The sequence below is a fragment of the Hoplias malabaricus genome, chromosome 5 (assembly GCF_029633855.1).
Source record: "Hoplias malabaricus isolate fHopMal1 chromosome 5, fHopMal1.hap1, whole genome shotgun sequence".
Taxonomy (NCBI): Eukaryota; Metazoa; Chordata; class Actinopteri; order Characiformes; family Erythrinidae; genus Hoplias; species Hoplias malabaricus.
The window spans coordinates 51,217,660-51,236,972 of record NC_089804.1 but is presented as its reverse complement, the minus strand read 5'-3'; the positions used below and the strand labels follow the sequence as shown (position 1 = coordinate 51,236,972).

The 19,313-nt window shown below is 36.9% G+C and overlaps 1 protein-coding gene across 3 annotated transcripts in view; it reads right to left on the bottom strand.

Annotated features, from left to right (window-relative positions):
• The window catches only part of casz1 (castor zinc finger 1), a 224,625-nt gene extending 206,431 nt beyond the window's left edge, over positions 1-18,194 (bottom strand). Inside the window, exons 1-2 of one of the 3 annotated variants that reach the window (XM_066671955.1) lie at positions 18,108-18,194; positions 12,383-12,697 (exon numbers count right to left, since the gene is read on the bottom strand). The gene's annotated coding sequence lies outside the window, so the exon portion shown is untranslated. Of the gene's footprint in view, positions 1-12,382; positions 12,698-13,515; positions 13,556-16,518; positions 16,706-18,107 lie in introns of those variants that run through there. The other 2 variants (XM_066671954.1, XM_066671956.1) reach the window with 2 other exon arrangements.
• Between the last annotated feature and the right edge of the window lie 1,119 nt (positions 18,195-19,313).

The following is a 19,313-nucleotide window of genomic DNA, read 5'->3' as shown; positions in this document are numbered from 1 at the left end:
GATAAACTGTACAAAGCAGAAAATCCTGATTCTGGATTTACTGGTTATTAACATCTCTAACTAGCTGAGCAAAGATGATTTTACGCTTCAATATACGAGCATTCACAGCACCTATAAATCAGTCATAATATAAAAATGAAGAAAAAGGCATTAAAAAAATGTAGTCACAGAATTAATTTCTGTCAATTTTTACCAGTTCAGTTCATCACAATGTACCAATCAGTCACAGCAACATACACTTTTCATCAGTCAATCAACCTACCGATTTGTTTTTGGATTGTGGGAGGATACTGAAGCACATGGAGAAAACCCACAGACATGGGGTGAACACACTAATTACTTCACACATTGCAACACAAGGCAGGGCTCAAACCTACAACCATAGGTCCCTGGATATGTTCGACAGCAACGCCACCCCTTGCACCACTATGACAATATTTCTGCCGAGCCAATGGCAAAAAACCCAAACACCATGATGAACAAACTAACCCCATTTTTAAAACGGCTGTAAAAACAAAAACCTGTGATTCGGTCATTGTCTTGAAGCTTTATTTACCTGACATGTACAAAGAAATTACTTTTAATATTCATTCATTCATTTATTATCTGTAACTGCTTATCCAGTTCAGGGTCGCGGTGGGTCCAGAGCCTACCTGGAATCATTGGGCGCAAGGCAGGAATACACCCTGGAGGGGGCGCCAATCCTTCACAGGGCAACACAGACAAACACACACATTCACACCTACGGACACTTTTTGAGTCGCCAATCCACCTACCAACGTGTGTTTTTGGACTGTGTGAGAAAACCCGGAGGAAATCCATGCAGACACGGGGAGAAAACACCAACTCCTCACAGAGCGGGATTCCCGGAGCGGGAATCGAACCCACAACCTCCAGGTCCCTGGAGCTGTGTGACTGCGACACTACATGCTGCGCCACCGTGCAGCCACTTTTAATATTTTCATTGACTAATTATTATTATTATTATTATTATTGTTACACTTATATAGCGCCTTTCTAGACACCCAAGGACGCTTTACAATCTACACTGCTCAGAACGCTCAATTCACACACACACTGGCGAGAAGCGGCAGCCAAACGCGCACAGCGTACTCTCAACCAGAAACGACCGTCCACCTGGAGGACTGCATCGGGCACTAGGGTTTAACCCAGGACAGAGCGCCAATCCAGCTCACACATACAGACATTCATTCACACACCAGGACAGTTATTAGAGAAGCCAATTCACCTACCCTCCATGTTTTTGGACTGTGGGAGGAAACCGGAGCCCCCGGAGGAAACCCACGCAGACACGGGGAGAACATGGAAACTCCACCCAGATGGGACTTGAACCCAAGATCCCAGCGCTGGGAGGCGAACGTGCTAACCACCAAGCCACCGTGCCGCCGTAATATTACTGTAGTGTGTATAAATATAAACATAATGTTATATATAAACATTAATATAAATATAAAGTTAAAATTTGATGCCTCTAACACATCCAAAAAAAAGTTGAGTGGCAAAATACAAGTTAAATATTTATAAAATATAGTTACATGTTACATGTCTCAGTCCATGTTGGGTACGGCTGGGAATCACTGTTATAGGCTTAAGCTTTGAGTCCTTTGACTGCAGTGCTGGAGAGACTGTCATGTTATTGTGATAGTGTAGCCACATGAACATAGGAATATTTTTGGAAAATATTAAACACTTAAAAGCGACGTTCACCATTTTAATCAAAAAACTTTTATAAAGTTCTGAGGATGTTTCCTCACCATTTGCCAACTCTCCAGTGTGTTTGTCTGCTTGATACCAGTCTAATGTGTTTACGAAGCCCCAGTGTCTGTAAATGGTCAAAAAAACAACCAAGTGTTTTGGGCCGGTATACTAGGCTCTCTGTCTCTCTCTGCTCATGGCCAAGAAGTGACAACTGGAGTTTTTTTGACAATGGAGAGTACTCCAAACATTGAAAAGCATGAAAAGATATAGATATTGCTCTATTCCTGTTTGATACCCTGCTTGATAGGGTAATACTAACTTATTTTTTCGGTTTTGGATCACTTAAGGTGGATAGCCAACTGCAATATTGAACGTGCAACATAACTAAACAACTCCAGTTACAAATGAGTTCTTGTGGTAATTCAAAGAATGAATAAAAACTTACAGTCCAGTTAAACTTCAGCCATGTACAAAGAACAGTCATTTTTTCCCCTCAGACATGCATTCCACCTTAAACGACCCTAAGCTTCAGAACATAGACAAACCAGAGAGAACAGCATTTCACTACAATCGTAGATGTCTCTAATACATGTTGGTAGCTGTATTAAGAAATGCAGCCTGATCCTCAATTATGCAAGATGAAACAAAACATCAATCTTATGCAGTAATTCCACTGAGATTTCTGGGCATACACCCATCTCAGTTGGTCAAAAAGGCAGAGGAAATATTGCTGTACAACATCATCTGTCCATCAATGATCAGAAAGTGTTTTCAAAAGGAAAAGTGTTGTCACGCTGTGGTAATCATGCCTGTGTCCCAAAGTCTTGGTTTGTGTTGCCAGAATCAAGATTACAACAATACAATTAAGTTAGTTCTTTGATTTATTTAATGATTCTTAACTTATCTTATCTTATCTTATTTTCTCCCTAGAACAACAGCAACAAGCCGTGAAATATTTAGGAATCTTTCCTTTTAAGAACAAAAGAAGAAATACCTGCAAAAATCCCCAAATAACTCGACAAGACTTAAATGACTTAATCAAGGGCAATAGTGTTAGTTGAATTGCTTGAAAGGGCAGACAACTGGCAATCATCTTAATTAGATTTAAAAAATGAAAAAGAAAAATGTCCTGGAGAAACAAGTGTCTGTTTGCACTCTGGACGTTAGGAGTGGTGCATGAAGCACAAACAGGGGAGATAGATGGAATTTGTCCGAAGAAAGACAAATTTAACAGAATAGGAAGCTGCTGCAATTTTATTTTCTCAGTGCTGATTGGAGGCCTAATGATTTCCCCATAGTTTGCATTATTTCCAAGTGACTCCTCATAATTTTTGGTTAAAGTATGCTAATGATTTCAGCTTTTCAGATATGGAAAGTGTATAAAATTGACATGGTAAATGTACAAAACAAAGATATTAAGAATGCAACTTTTGAGGTCAAGAGCTTAGAGCAGAGAATTCTCAGAGAAGCATATGAATGTAACAATGTGTTTTTTCCATTTATGTCCATGCCTAATTTGTGCACAATAACAGGTAGGTGGTCATTTCCTCAATCACTTAGACAGGAAATGAAGGTGTGGAGCATTGTTTACACTTTAAAATATCATCTAATCAAAACAAGAGAAAAATGCAAGCATAAATTCACAGGAGAATAGAGATGATTCTGCGATATTAATACTTACGCAAAGTTACATGCATGTAGATTAAAAAAATTTCAGCAACAAATCAAGCTAAATGTGAAACTGGCCCAAGAACATGAAACAGGATCTGCAGTAGACATAAACCTCATCACTGTTTCATAAGTATGAAAGCTTTTGTTAAAGGAGTCAAGCTAATTCGGTGTGTTTATTAACGCAGCCAACCAACAATACAGCCATATGGTGTTGATAAGATATCTGGGTGCTGAGTTAAAGTGTCATTTTAATAAATTCTTAATCAGCTTGTAGGATACTGAAACAACGCAGTTAATGAAAATCTGTGGAGTCAGCAAGGTCCTTTGCAGTTGTGGTCTTTAATAAGATTTGAGAGGCATTACAACAACACAGCAGTCAATGTCAAGTTGAGCTGCTCCCTCTGTCTGTAAGCACAAGGAAAAGAAAGGGGAGAGGAGAGCAGCGAGTGCAGGCGGAAAGAATGGTCATCTGCTTGAAAAGAGATGGAATGTGATCTCTGGGGGAGAGAGAGTTGGAGGTACTGTATATCACATATCATCTTCGTCTGATCGTTCACGGTTTCTAATTACTGAAGGTGAGGAGGGCCATCATTTTATCGTATTTGTTTTGCATCACTGCAAAAATAGAAAATGAGGGCTTGCAGAGCTGTACCAATTTACTTCATTTCGACCTTGATTAAAAGAAAATTAATTGCCACATCTCTCATTATGTTGTAAGCGGCATTTGATGACTGGAATGGAAAAACAAAAAACAAAAAACAAAAAAAAAAGCCAGACAGAGCCTCACTGGGAGTGCAAGCTCGACCCGCTTGTTCAGGAGACAACACACTCCTCTAATGATGAAAATAAACAGGTCTTTTAACACAAGCATCACAAGACAATGTCAAAGATATTAGTTTTAATATCACAGCCGTTCTCTTCATGGTGCTTAACAGCGTAAGAGACCTTGTATCTTTGCCATTTCGTCTAACACATCCTTTGCAAAACACAATTAAATCTTTGAACCAAGTTGCACTGAGCCTTGTTTAGTTCTGGAGACAAGCCACTGAGCACAACTTTGGTGTTGACTGGCAAAACAACAAAACATAATGGATTTAAAACACCCACATACAAGCACAGATAAAGTCCTGCTCCTTCAAACTACATGTTTACATCATTATTAAAATGTATAGACAAAAAAAATAGTTAACAGAAAATTACACAGACTTCCCAATATATAAATACAACTCTATTTTTAATAGAGACACATCAATGCTCATGTATTCATGTATTGTTATATGTATTTATATATTGTAATATATCTTAATTTTTAGAGCATTGATGTGTCTCTAAACCTTTATTACAGCTTCTTAAACTGATTTGTTTCCCCATCTCCTTTACTTTTTATCAGATTCTTGAAAGCTACATATGCTTTTAAAGCCATAGTGTTGAGCTGTCTTTTCACAAAGGAAGGATGAAGTATTTTCTAAGAAGAAAATTTTTAATAGCCCCCTCCAGGGTGTGTTCCCACCTTGCGCCCAGTGATTCCGGGTAGGCTCCAGACACTGTAGCGGTTACAGACAATGAATGAATGAATAAATAAAAGTTTTGAATAATGTTCAAAGAGTGGTGACAGTTGTGAAGGCGGACCACAACTGTTAGAAGTTCCATTTTGCCTTAGTTTAATTTTTTACATTTTAGAAACTCCAGATTTATCCGAGGCCAGGAGTTGAAAACAGCAAGACTGGCCCCACTATGTCTCAGTGGGTAGAATTGTCAATAACATTTCCTTCTGCCAGTGGATTTATTTTTACCTATAATCCACCTAAATATCTCCTGAAACATGAATAAATTGTATATAATCAACATTTTGACTAATCATTAATTAAGTAAGAAATAAAGGAAGTGTTGCAGAGTGCTGTACATAACTTTGTAGGTGTTAATTTAACTATTTTTAAAGATTTTTTTAAGGAATGCATTAAGAACATAAAAAGTATAACAACTATAAAATATATTTTTACAGTATTTATTTGTATTAAAATAATGTTAAATTGTGAGATTATGATCTAAAACAAACTGACAGTAAAGAAATTATTACTTTTGCACAGTAATAAAAGTGTCAGCATTAGCCAATTCCTGAATTTAAAATGTAAATTCTGATGTTGTTAGTCATAAGACTGAAATAAACATGATAAAAGTTTGCATTCCAAAGAAAAAATGCTATCCATTTCTCCCTTTTGTTAATCTCCCTAAAGCTACAAATCCCCCTCAGACCGTTCCTTGACTATTTTCCTCTCTCCTCCTCTGTTTAAGCCACCATATGTCTCGGAGGATCAACTTTAGTAGTCTTTCAGAGCGTATGGTGTAAGATTACGTGAAAATTTCTCACAGACTGGGATCTACAAGAGCAGGAAAATGGTAAATGCTGTTTTAGAAATGAAATCCTCTTTCGTGCATCTGCACCTGTCTTCATCTGCAGGCCCTCTGAGAGCAGATGCCTGATAGGAGAGTTTGGCCTGTGCACACACCTCATTCTGAAATATTTATATGCTTTTGACACTCTCCAATAGGGGGTAAGACAAAGGGTGCTCTGTGCCCCCTGAATTTGCTCTGCTATACTAATCTCTCATTTAACATACAACTATTTCAGCTATTTATCTCTTTCTTAAATCGTTCCCCTTATTCAAGGCCTTTTTCTAACTCCATCTGAAATGTGAAATGACAGAGATTCAAAGGAATACGTTGTACAAAGGTCAAAGTTGCACCGAATGAAAAGATACTGAGTAACAATTAAAATCCTGAGGCACTGTGCCTAAATCCAGTTTTACTGATCCATCTTTCACCCCATGCACCTTTCAAAATCTAATGATGGCATTGCTTCCTAACCTATTCCTTTCTGTTAAGGTGAATTATGACAGCTTAGCGGATCACACAGCAGCAAACTGTGTCAAGCCATCACAGGCAAAATGGAGACATTTGAATAATTAATCAAAATAATGTAAAGTAATCCAACAAGTCTCCTCTCTCTCTCACCTGTTTGCCATCTCGGGATGGCGCAGGTCTCACAGCATCTCCAGTGTAAATAGTAAAGGAGGTGCCCTAGTTTACACAGGAGTCAACAAAGAGTACACTGAAATCATCTCTATTTCCCATTTGAGCAGCCAATTCCACTTAAAGTTTCACATATAAAACAACTGTGCATGTAATACCTGAACAATAACTCCACAGTACAGGAAATGCAATATTTTATCAGATACAAAGTAAAATGCTCTCAAATGTGACATCCACTGCCAATACTCTAACCTGAAAAAAAAGAAAGTAGCATATATGGAAATGCAAAACAATTCTGGAAACGTAAAACAAAACAATGAACTCTGTAGTCAGAGTTCATGTGTTTCCATACTCAACCACATAAAGGAGTGTAGACTCCTGAGAAAATGATGCAAGCATTGTAAAGTGGTCAGCAGTAAAGGCTTCAAAGAACAAGCAACTGCAATTATTGTCCATTTAACAGTGACCCTTGGAAGTTCCAGCTATCGACTAAAGCATAGATAGGCTTGTAAGCCATTATCAGAGAGTCTGATGCACTGAGATGCTTCACATGGCAAATAACAGCTTATTTTGACAAGAAATTTCCATTTGATGGATCAAAATTACCAACCAAAACTGGCTGTCAATTCTGGATGAAGTATAGGACCAGATTTCTAAGATGCAAAGCAACTAATGGACTGTATTGTGACTCACTCGTACATACATGTTCACTCATGTTTAGGAACACATAGAGTGCTATTTCTCACACAGCCACTAACATTTAGGAACTGCTCCACTAGAACTTCAGACAAGTTTTTTCTCAATCTAGTAGAAACCCATCCTGTACAGTGTTTTCGTGGTTTGTGATTGGTTGAAGTCAACACAAACAGAAAATGTGCTAAGACCAAATCTGTTTAGTGCTATGTAATTAAATAATTACATCTTAATTGTATAGCCAAACGTTTTCTCAGCACACAGTATGAAAAGGAAGGGGTGGGAAATAAGAATAATTTTGGTGCATATGGCTTTAGCATATGCTAGTTGAGGATCCATAAGAGCAATATTCCGGCCTGTACCTGAAAAGAAGGTGTAAAACCATATCAAAATTAAACAGGTTAACTACATTATTCATATGATATATGTGTCTAGAAACCAACAAATAACTCTGTGTTAATAAAACCAAAACCTAATGTCAGTAATGTAGTACAGGGAAAGATAACATCGAGTGCATGATAAACATCTCTATTTTAGATGGCAGTAAATCCCCTACCCTTCTCCCTTGTACGTTCGTCCACCCCCCTCACCCATTTCAGATATCAGCCATTGAAAGTGTTCAGTTTTAGGACACAGGGAGGTCACACCTGTTGTGGAACTTGATAGAAGGCTTATTTATAAACTTTCAGGCCTCCGGACTCTTCCTTCAGAGAAAAACGCTGACATGCATGGGACAGCCAGAGGAGAGGCTCAGAAGAAAATCTTGTTTATGAAATGTGCAGCAACTGGAAAACCCATAAAGTTCTGAAATTATGAAATTAATAGGCCATCTGATGAGATTTCCTCACACTGAATCTAGTGTGACACAGAGGAACTTTTAGATCCCATAGTCAAGAAAAAAATGTTCATGTTTTCAGAATAGTAGAACTGAGTATTTATTAGGGTCTTTTTTATTAAGGTGCTAGCTTAGCTTTTCTCAAGTGTTCTCATTATCAACTTTAATTAAATATAGGACAACCTCAAAAATGCATCAAAAGTAATTCATGTAATAATGAAAATTTGTTAACTATAATTCTTTAAACTATAGCCTTTATGTAATTTTAACACTATTCAAGAAAATCCCTGCAAATTCTTCAATTAAACATCTATACTCAAATTTCTTTAAAAAACAAATCTTTGGTCAGTTGATTATCAAATGTCTGAAACAAGTAGGAATGAAACATAAAAGCAACAGGGAGGCAGTAAGTGGGCTTGTAATAATGCTAAATTTAGGGCCTGAGTTACGGCCAAAAGGCATTTGGGGAGCCTCTTGTGACGTTTGAAAAGATCTAGCAATGGTGAGTGGATTTGCCATATAAGGGGTAATGTTATGGCACTGGAGGAGATTTTAGCTTGTGACAGATAGCTTGACAGGTGTTGGAGGTGGAGCCACAGTGTCAGATGAACCTCTCATTTAGAAATGTGAAAGTTGCTGACTTTTTTTAATGCTCAAGTAACACTTTTGGTGTATATAAGGTCTAACAGTTAGAAATGTAAGTACCCCTGCCCACTTAGCTACATTTGCTTGCCTGAACAATTAAATGTGACATGGCACCTTAACTTGCATTTTCTCAACTTTCTTTTTTTTACACAAATTTAAAAGCCCATGAAGTGACACTGATATATTTGACTGTGTTATTAGGCACAATCTGATCTGATGTGATCTGATTGCACCTGTGCGGCGCATTTTTAACATGCCTGCTTGACTTCAGTGGATTTGTGTTTAATTGCCTACAATATGTGGTCACATTCAAAGAATAATTCAGCAGCAAAAACGCATAATTTAAAAACTGTATTTCAGATAACAGAGACGATAGGGATTTACAGTTACAGCTGACAATTCAGAAAGTTTCATGTATTCGACATGAAATGAATAGATGTGGCGCAAATATCGACTGCTCACAGTTTGAGTTTCACATTAGTTTTGCTGTAATTAAACACAAGAGGAAAGCTGAGAGACATGGCTCAAATAGAAAGCAGTGTTTTATCCCCCTTCATGCTGTGCCATGCAATGTAATGCTGTTCCTTTAACATTTAGCAGGGTTCAAATCATTCCGCTCAAGTCAGGAAGTTCTAAGGGCTAGATAGCCCACAAGTAAACAGATACTCTGACTTTATTACAGACATCTGGGTATAAAATTAGTCATCTGTGCCAATCCCACCCGACATTACAGGCGCACCATACGACAGGACATGAGACTGGACAAATCAATGGAACAAAACAGATTGCATTGCAAAGATTTCTTTGCTGACAGGCTGCAGTGTAGTTTTGGCTTTAAAAAATGGCGACATCTTTTAAGGTGACCCCCAGAGTGCTTCTTATAAAATTACAAGAGACAGAAATCCATTTGCAACTGCGGTCTAACACTGAGATTACATTGTTACTTTAGAGCTTCGCTGCAAATTAATTTGGGGCTCATTTCATATATTATATAAATGGAGGGTAGTAGGAAAATTAAATCTCAGTATCATACATTCCTATATATTGTTTTTTATTTCTGCAGGGGCTGTTGATAAAGTAGTCGCCACTCAATTGAGCCGCAGGGCAAACTTCCAGTAGATTTAACTCCCTTTGTGGCATGCATGCCGGAGTGAAAGCACAATGACTGAGATGGGAGTCTGAATGATTTCTCCCAAGATCCTAATGTTTCTCTCCTATCAGTGCCCGATCTCATTGACAGGGATCACTTAGAAAGCTGAAGCAGGGAATGTTATTAGATAATGGTGCACGTACATTGGTACACACTGCATGCACAGAAAACAGCCTCAAGGGCTATTTCACCTTGAGCAAAAGTGCTATCTTTTCTTCATGAAACTTAATTACACTTCCATCGACCAGCATCTTCCTTTCACCTTCACGTGTGATGCTGATTTTAGTGACATTGGTGAAATTCTGCATGACAAGCTTAACAGCTTCTTTAAGTGTTCTGGGCAACGATATAGATATCCCTGCAGTGAAAGTGTCAATACTAGCCCATCTAAAAGACAAAGTTAAATGGTATCTCTTTACCCATTCTTTAAATATGACATTTACAAGAAAAAACAACAAACACATCAACAATTAACAGATATACAGTGCTGTGAAAAAAATGTTCGCCCTATCCAAATTTCTTCTAATTTTGCGTACTGGTAACACCCTAAAGTTTCAAATCATTTATTTTTTGTGTAAGAAATAGAAAATATTAGTAAACATAAAATGCAGCTTGTAAATGTTTACACCATTTATTGAAGATTTATTATCACTCATGTGAAAATGTAAATGCCCCCAGACCTAATAACTGGTTGTGCCAACCTTGGCAATAACAATTGCAATCAAATGCTTGCAATAACTAGCGATGAGTCTTTTATATCACTGTGGAGGAGTTTTGGCCCACTCAATCTTTGCAGAATTGGCTATAATTTGGCTTCACTGGAGGGTTTTTGAGTATTAACTCCCTGTTTGAGGTCTTGTAACAGCATCTTAATGGAATTCAATTCAGGACTTTGACTAAGCTACTTCATTCTTTTGAGCCATTCGGAGCTGGACTGGCTTGTGTGCTTCAGGTATTTGTTCTGCTGAATAACCCAACAGTGCTTCAGCTTTAGGTCCAAACTGATGAGAGAATATTCTCTCCTTCAGGATTTTCAAACAGAGACCAGAATTAATTTTTCCATCAATTCTGATAAATTGTCCAGGTTCTGCAGAAGCAAAGCATCCTCAGACTATCTACCAAAAGCATGTTTGACTGTAAGATGTACTTCTTGTGGAATGCAGTGTTAGCTTTATACCAGGTGTATTGCCATGTCTTCCAAAAAGTTCCACCTTTGAATCATCAGTTCACAAAATATAAACCCAAAATTCTTGGAAATCATCTATATGTTTTTAGCAAATGCAAGGTGAGGCTTTGTGTTCTTTTTAGTCAGCAGCAATTTGCACCTTGCAACTCTCCCATGGACGCCATTCTTGCCTAGAGTCTTTCTTATGTATGTAATAATCTTAACTATTCTTAAGTGAGAACTCTAGCTCTTTAGATTCCACAAATGCTATGCAATGCTATGGAACAATGCAATGATAAGAACTAATAAGCAACAATTTTAAATTAATCTTAGGATAAAGGCAATAACACATGTATATTTTAATAAATGTGATTTTAATAATGAACTTATTTTATGTGTTGTCAACTTTAAAATATCTGTTCATGTTTACATATTTTAAGTTCATTTTATATAAAAACCATTTTACGTTACAGCTGAAAATGAACGGATGCTTCATTTTTAGAGTGGCTTTGCTATATCCCAGAGCCTTAGCAGTTGCTTTGTAATATTTTTCTCAGTAGTAGATTTCAATTACTTTGCTTTGCATATGTTTTTGAATCTCTTTAGAACAAACATCATGTACTGCTATTTGAGATTATTAATCCTGCTTCATATTGGCAGACAGGTTCTGTTTATATGATGTTTATATTCAACAAGGGTGTAGCTAGTACAACTGAACCCAACTGTCATTTGAATTTGGTTAAATGTTTGATGTTTAATCAAGGGGACAATTACTATTTCACATAGGGTCAGGTTAGGCTGAAAAGTATTTATCCTTCATTAAAGGTAATCATCATTTAAAAAATCCATTGGTTGTTTACTTATGTTATTTTGCTATAAAGTTATAAATACTCAGATTAATTGAGGTATTAAATTATGGCCCATGCAAAAGTAAAATAAACTGGGAAAAAATAAATACTGTAGCATAAATGCATATTCACACACACAAAAATAATGGATGTGAATTTTAACGTAGCAGAACCTTCACAACAGGTCCGACAAGTTAACAACAATGAACATGCTGGAAGTGGAAGAAGGAATAGAGGGAAAGAAGGAATGCTAAATTCATTTTTTTTACTTTAAGCACTTCACCAAAAAAAAAAAACACCCAGAATTCACTCCAGTCTCCGAAACAACACGAGTAGTTCAGCATTGTTTCAGATCACTGGGGGAATTTGAGGTTCTGCTTCTTCGTGTTGCTCCTCTCAATAAAAAAAGATTATATTTCCTTTAACCACCGCATTTTAGTAGTCAGTGTGTTGCTTGTTCTTTTAGCTTTTGTGTTCTGCTATAGATAAGACGAGCTGTACAGCCGCCATCTTCCTGCTCATTTGTTTGGTCTGTAACCATGACTAAGTGACATGTCTATAAAAGTCGAAATGCATATTGGCCTTATATGAGATTTATAAACAATCTTGTTATCCTTTACACTTACTTTAGGATGTCTCACACACATCAGTTCTTCATATGGCCTCAATGTCAATGGAGCAGCTAGGGCATGTGGATGTGTAGGCACTCTACCCTGTGGAGGGACCTGGGAGCCATGTGTCGACATGAGTCTCACTACTCGCTACATCTCCTGGTCATATCGGGGACAGGAAAGAAGGGGCGGAACAGAGACTCTCCAGATGTTCTCCATCAGCAGGCCACGGGGGAGAAGTGCACAGAGCAGCAACACCTGCTACAGCACAATTTCTATGAGTCTGGGCCAGGAGCCACTGTAACCTGACCAAATGCCATAACAGCTATCCTGCACAACACACAAAAACAGACAAGTTCAGAGGAAAATCTTAACTTTACCATATAAAGTAATTTCAGACCAATTCCAATGCAATTAACATACAGTTTCACAAGTTTACATTAAGGAGGTTCTCAGAATTTATCTTCTCTTTTCTTATCTTCACAAAAATACAATAATGTTATATGGGAATATATTATTTCACAAGATTTTCACTTAAAGAACACTGCACCCATTTTCAAAACACATTCCACCATGCATCTACAATTTTGAAATGCCACAACAATTTAAATCTTTAAATTAAATTAAAGGGGAAAGGTCTAAAAAACATAAAATGTCTTATTTTCCCCTTAAAACCACACAGGGTTTTCAAAACAGATATAGCCTCATCTCTATATGTTGAAGTCTATGGATTAAAGTCAGTAAGGCTGTGGTCTAAAGCCAGTGTCTGTCCATAAGATAAAATCAGTCCACATGTTAAAGACTATGGGCTAAATACAGTCTGTAGGTCTATAGTCTTCGCTTTAAGAAAAACTGTGATGGCAATCACTGTGGTGGCACCCTCAATGTTACATCTTCTCAAAATGGAACTTAAGAATATATTTGAAACATATTATTTCTATGTTGCATTCATTTAATTAAATCCATTTTTTTCTCCAGAGCCATTTAAAAGGAATGACTAAGATTGTGGGGAACTGCAACTTTCCCTGGTTTGTTTATATTTAGAAGCTCTGCTTCTTTTAATGTGGAATGGTGTGTCCAATGAGAAAAACAACTGACGTTTGTATGTGGCTAAAGTTTAACTTGTCTGTAAGTTTTGTTTGAATTACCACAGAAAATTTGTCTGCAAATACAATTGTTTAGTTTATTGCAGTTCGGTCTGTTTACTTTCATGCTGTTAGCCCTCTCCAGAATTTAGAGTGGATCCCTACCTAAAAAGAGCAAACATAAGTCAATATTATTCACCTATGGAGCAGGAATAAAACAATATACTAATCACTTTTCTTGATTTTCAACTTTTGGAGGCTATTTGCCATTTTTATGCCGTGAGCAGAGAGAGAGGAAGCAAACAAACTGGAGAACTAGCCTATGGTGAGGAAATATCTTCTGAATGTCTATAACAAGAGATTTTTCTACAAATGTTCACAAGTACAATTGTGAACCTTGCCTTTAACATGCTTTTTAATGAAAACTTATGACACTATTTGAGAAAATTTTCCTTCTGGAGAAGCAAACGCAATATTCGTTCAGGGTACACAACTGGACTTTTGAAAGTACATTTACACTGTCTGTACATTTAGTGAAAAAACACATCTATCTTGTCTTTCTGAGAGTGTATAGGCTAAATCAGGGCTGCTCAAACTGTTGTTGCCAAGGATTTCCCATGATAAAAAGTAAACTGACTCGCTAAAAAGTTAACCTAACCACACTTCTTTAGAGAAATATGCCCCTGTGGTAGTACATTTTACTGTCACTGAGTTGGTGTCCTCAATGTATGTATGTATGTATGTATGAGAACATTCAGTTAGGGAACAAAAATGTATCATATTCTGTACTAATTGCAGGTGTTTAATTTGCCCTGATTTCATACATATCATTTCAACTCAAGGATTTTTATTTAGTGTTTCTGTTGAAAACATTTCTATTATAAAAATCTACAAATATTCACCTGTCCTAGAGAAAAGAATGCACTGTAACTTTAGGTAACACAACTGGACTCTGAAACCACTGGTACACATTTTGAAGGTACATTTACGCTGTCTGTACCTCAAGTGAACAGTAACGTACCTGTAAAGTAAATTTTTTCCTTAAAGTGTAAGGGAGAACAAGCATATTTTATCCTATCTTAATTATGCTTGTGCACTCCATTAGTTTAACTTTGTTATTTTTGGATTTAATTTGGCCTACTTTTGTAACAAAATATATGGCAATGTTATGCGATATGTTTTTTGTTTCCCAGAACCACCTGCCTTCTTTGTGTATTGCTTTTTTTTCCTGAGTATTTTCTCACCACAAACACTGTCCCACCAAAATAAAACATTTAGAATATTAGACTAAATCTTAAGAGCTAAAGAGCATAAAGTAAGATTTTGTAAATTAACATTGGTCTGTGGGTTTAAAACTACTTTCCTATGGGTGTGCTGTATAGTAAAAACATTTAAAGGGGCATTATACCAGATTCTTCCAGTGGATGTTGCACTAGAGCATCCGAATCTCAGATCAAAACAAATGCTTCATATTTAGACACACCTCCTCCTCCCATCAAGCAGATGATCACACTGAACTCTACAAAAAGAAATTATGGCTACTCCAGCCAGTCAGTCATGAAAACAGACATGGAACATTATTTAGTCGTCAGGTTACACATCACAGAGAAGTAACACCACTTCAGACTCATGTTGGAGGTCTTTGGCAGCTCTTAGGGTTTTTCACACCTTCTTTGTGTGATCCCAACCAAAATAGCAGGTGTGAAACGTGCCTCTGAGCATGGTACAGACCAAAGGACCAAAATTTGGTCTGACCCAAAAAAGCGGTCTCAGTCCGGATCACAATGAATTATGGGTTGGTTCATGTGCATTGTTGAGGCAGGCTGAGGCAGTATAAAAGACAGAATGTCACAAGTCAACAAAAACACAAACTTTGGTTCTGAGCCTGGTCTGGAATTTCAGGTGTGAAAACACACTGAGTGTTCTCTATCTCAGAAAACCAAGCCCATTGTTGATTCCTGTCTAATGTCATTCTTGCATTTATAACTAAAAAACTTTTGTTCAATGAAGGAATAATTTGGTGCATGCACAATGCTGTATCTTCTCTTTGGGAGGACAAAACAAAATGTGTGGTGGGCCAAAGTTTCCAGGATTAACATAAATCTGCAGCTGTCCCAGCTATGAAAACAAGGAGCTGAGAACAGCACAACACAGAGTGTGTGGCTTCATTCGCTGCTCTGGATGCCTTTACTATATTGTCTTAACTTTGAAAATAGTTGTTTGTTGGTATTCCTGCCCTGCGCCCCGTGATTCCGTGTAGGTTCCAGACCGACCGCAGCCCTGAATTAGATAAGTGGTTAATTATTCAATGAATGAATGAATGAATGAATGTTTGCTGATATATTACTGTTTAAAAGTTCAGATATTGCATCTTTAAACAACTAATTTTTGTGAGTCAAAATCTGTAGTCTTTAAGACAAAATAGGCTAAATATGTAGAGTGAAAATCTGTCTGAAGGCAAGTCAGTCTGTATAGTATTAAGTCTGTATGTATGCTAAAAAATATATATGTACACTCAAGTTGTGAATCTAAAATGAGTCTAGACAAACATAAGATAAAAAATCAATTTGGAGGAAAAGATTGGTCTGTATTAGTCCATATGATAATATACTCTGTAGGCTAATGTTTTTTTTTACTAAAACAAGTCAGTCTGTAGATGACTGTAGACTTAAGTTTGAGAATTAAAATCAGCTTATAATTTAAAGTCAGTGTAATTAAAACGAAGACTATAGACTAAAATAAGTCTGTGGACCAAAGTTAGCTAGTTAATCATTAGTCTAGGTTAAAGTCAGTGTATTTACGATGACGTAATGCTAACGGTGAAGCTAAGTTTCAGGTTCGTTAATGTTATATTCAAATCGAGAAGTTTCTAGAACGGTGTAACGGTCAATTCCCCTTGACCCAGTGGCCGCCACTCACGGATACAAACCGCTTAATATTGTTTTTTCGTCCCTTTCGAGATCAATGGCGGCATAAATTTGGATTCAATGACAAGAATAATTTAAAACAGATCTATAAATGATAGTGCACACCGTTCCCCTGAGACCTAGGGGCTCTTTACCTTACCCAACACTGACAGCCCTGACTTTGGAGCCTCCGAATTGATGTCCGTTTAGTGAAAACATATTGGTAGCTATATTTACAGGTATATATACGTTTAAAAGCGTCCTGTAAGTACTGACTTTATAGAAAAGTCATAATTTTTTCTCGCCCAGTGTATCGTTTTCACTCTTAACGACGCCCAGCCCCCATCCGCTCTCTTCACACAACACAGCCTGATGCTGTTCGTCATAGATATGTTAAAATGCGTTTAAGTTTCTTTAACTTACGTTGAGAGGTAAAGGCTAAAAAGCACTTTTATGGTTTCCCTGTATTTTTTTTCTGTAAATATTTGCGCAAGCTGGCGTGATTATATTAGCCTAATTTAATTATTTAAAAATAATAACAGCAAATAAATTCCCAAGTTATAACAACATAATCTAAAATAATAGGGAGCGGCATTTTCCCTCTCGAGTTCACGCTAATACTATTTTGCAAATAATAATAATCATAATATAAAATAAAAAAAAAATCCATTCCGGCTGATAAATATTAATTTGAGCCTTCATGATGTATTTGAAATTTTCCAAGCTAAAATGTCAGCACACGGAACATTAATGTAATATTTCAGGGGGCCTGAGAGCAATACTCATATTGATTGCATTTATTTGACTCAGGGGATGAGAAATAATTCCTCAGCGTGGGGGACACATCTGGTAGCCAAAGATGCGAGCGAAGAAAATGCAAAATCACAATTTAAAATGATAACAATAATAATAACCGGCTGGGATTTAAATAGATCACCTCGACGTTGTTTTTTTTTGTTTTAATGACTTAATACAGACGCATCTGTTTCCTCCACCCTGTATTTAATCCAACTCTTAAGGAGGCAGGGGTATAGAAAGAGATTGCATCCTGGTACGCGGTCAGAAGGGAGACCTTCATGCTTCACCTTTTAATATTGACAGCGCTCTTCAGTTGCAGGAACGTAAAAAAAAGCACACACACACACATTTTTGCAAGTTTAAGCAGAGCCTGGCAAGTTACGACCTTAAAAGGATCCTATCTTGTGTGTGTGTCATTCCTAATATTGACTATCATTAGGAGAAGGGCGTCTGTCTGCCTTTAGTGCAAATGAAACGAAATTTGAGTCACACCTTGGCCCCAGCAGCTTAAGTTGGATTCTTATTCGAATTGTCAATTCCACCTTAAATGCTGTGGTAAGTACTGTTGCAATGTGACTGCCGCACCACTTAAGGTGGAATGGACCAATCGAATTCGATGCCAACTTGTCCTTGACCCTGACCCAAAACCTCTGACGCTTTAACGCTGTGTTAACATAATTAATCCTCAGGGTTTTTATCCTTTCTCTGCCCAGAATTCAAGTTTAAATGTATTTTTAAAAGGCTGAAAATCTGTAGTATGTACATAATTTGCATCCATTATAAAAACCGATATTCCTTGGGCACACACATTAAGATAGCTCGTTAGCACATTTTTTAACCCACCATATATCTGCCTAACTTTACTGAAAACAGGGAAGAGGTGCTGAGGATATTTTTCTCATTCACGTATTTGACCCGCAAGTTAGAAAAGATCCACAGAGTCACAATTACCCGATCCGTTCCGCGAGCCTGTCAAAATATTAGGACGACTTCAATAAAAGTGTGTATAAGTTTCTTTTTCGTGAGAGGACATTGTATGAGCTCCAGATCATATGAATTATGTATAACTAAAGCGCCCCCTACTGGTCCCCTTTGTTTCACCTGCTCACTGCAGAGACAACAGCACTATATTGTACCATATTACACAAATCTATTCTATACAAAACTCTACTACTAGATGTGGGTAGTAACAAGTTACATTCTCAAGTACGTGTACTTGAATAAAACTTGTGCTTACTTGAATAATGCTATTACCAGTAATTAAGCATATTACTGACTAAATTATTAAATTCATGTATTCACATATAGTTGCTGAATATTTACCTGTGTTTAATTATTATGTAACATTGGCAGGAGCAGCCCTTACTGCTGTGCATGTGATCACACTGGTGACTTGAAGTTATCATATCATTTTAAAGAATGTATCAAAAATATAAGAGAAGATTGCAATGTACTGATCATGAAGGAAATTACAGAGAAGTGTAGAAGAAAAAGAGAAAACGATATTGAGGGTTTTGAAAGCAGTGGGGGTTTCTGCTGATAGCTGCTGCGTGGTTTAAGAAATTAATTCACTTAAGTAGTGTTTTAATTCACTTAAGTAGATACTAATGTTATTTTTTTGCAAAATAATGACTTGCGTACATGTATGGATTTAGACTCTGATCTCTGTACAATATACTGAACTAATATGTACTGTACTATACTAAAGGAATGTAACTTTCCCCTAATGTCGGTGTATTATTTTTGAGATACTGTTTAGTATGGTATTATACGTTTTTGGAGGCAGATCTTTCTTTTGGTCCGTGTTCTCAGCGCTTGTCTGAATACAAAACAGAAGATATACTTATGGGTATTTAAAAAAACTTTGAATGTGAATTCAATTATGAAAGTTTTCAATTATGAAGTCTTTTTTTTTATCAACTTAAATTTTTTAATTAGTTGGTGCACATGACGTTTATAATAACATTTCTCTCATGATTACTGTTCTCAATCTAAACAAATAAAGCACATACAGTGATAACTGATACAAAGTTTTTGCTTCTCCCTTATGAAATTTTTAAAGCAACGTGTAATTTATTAACGGTATGTAAAAATATACATACAAAATCAACATTATGTCAGGATGTTGAAGCAAATCCAAACTTCAGAGGAAACCTC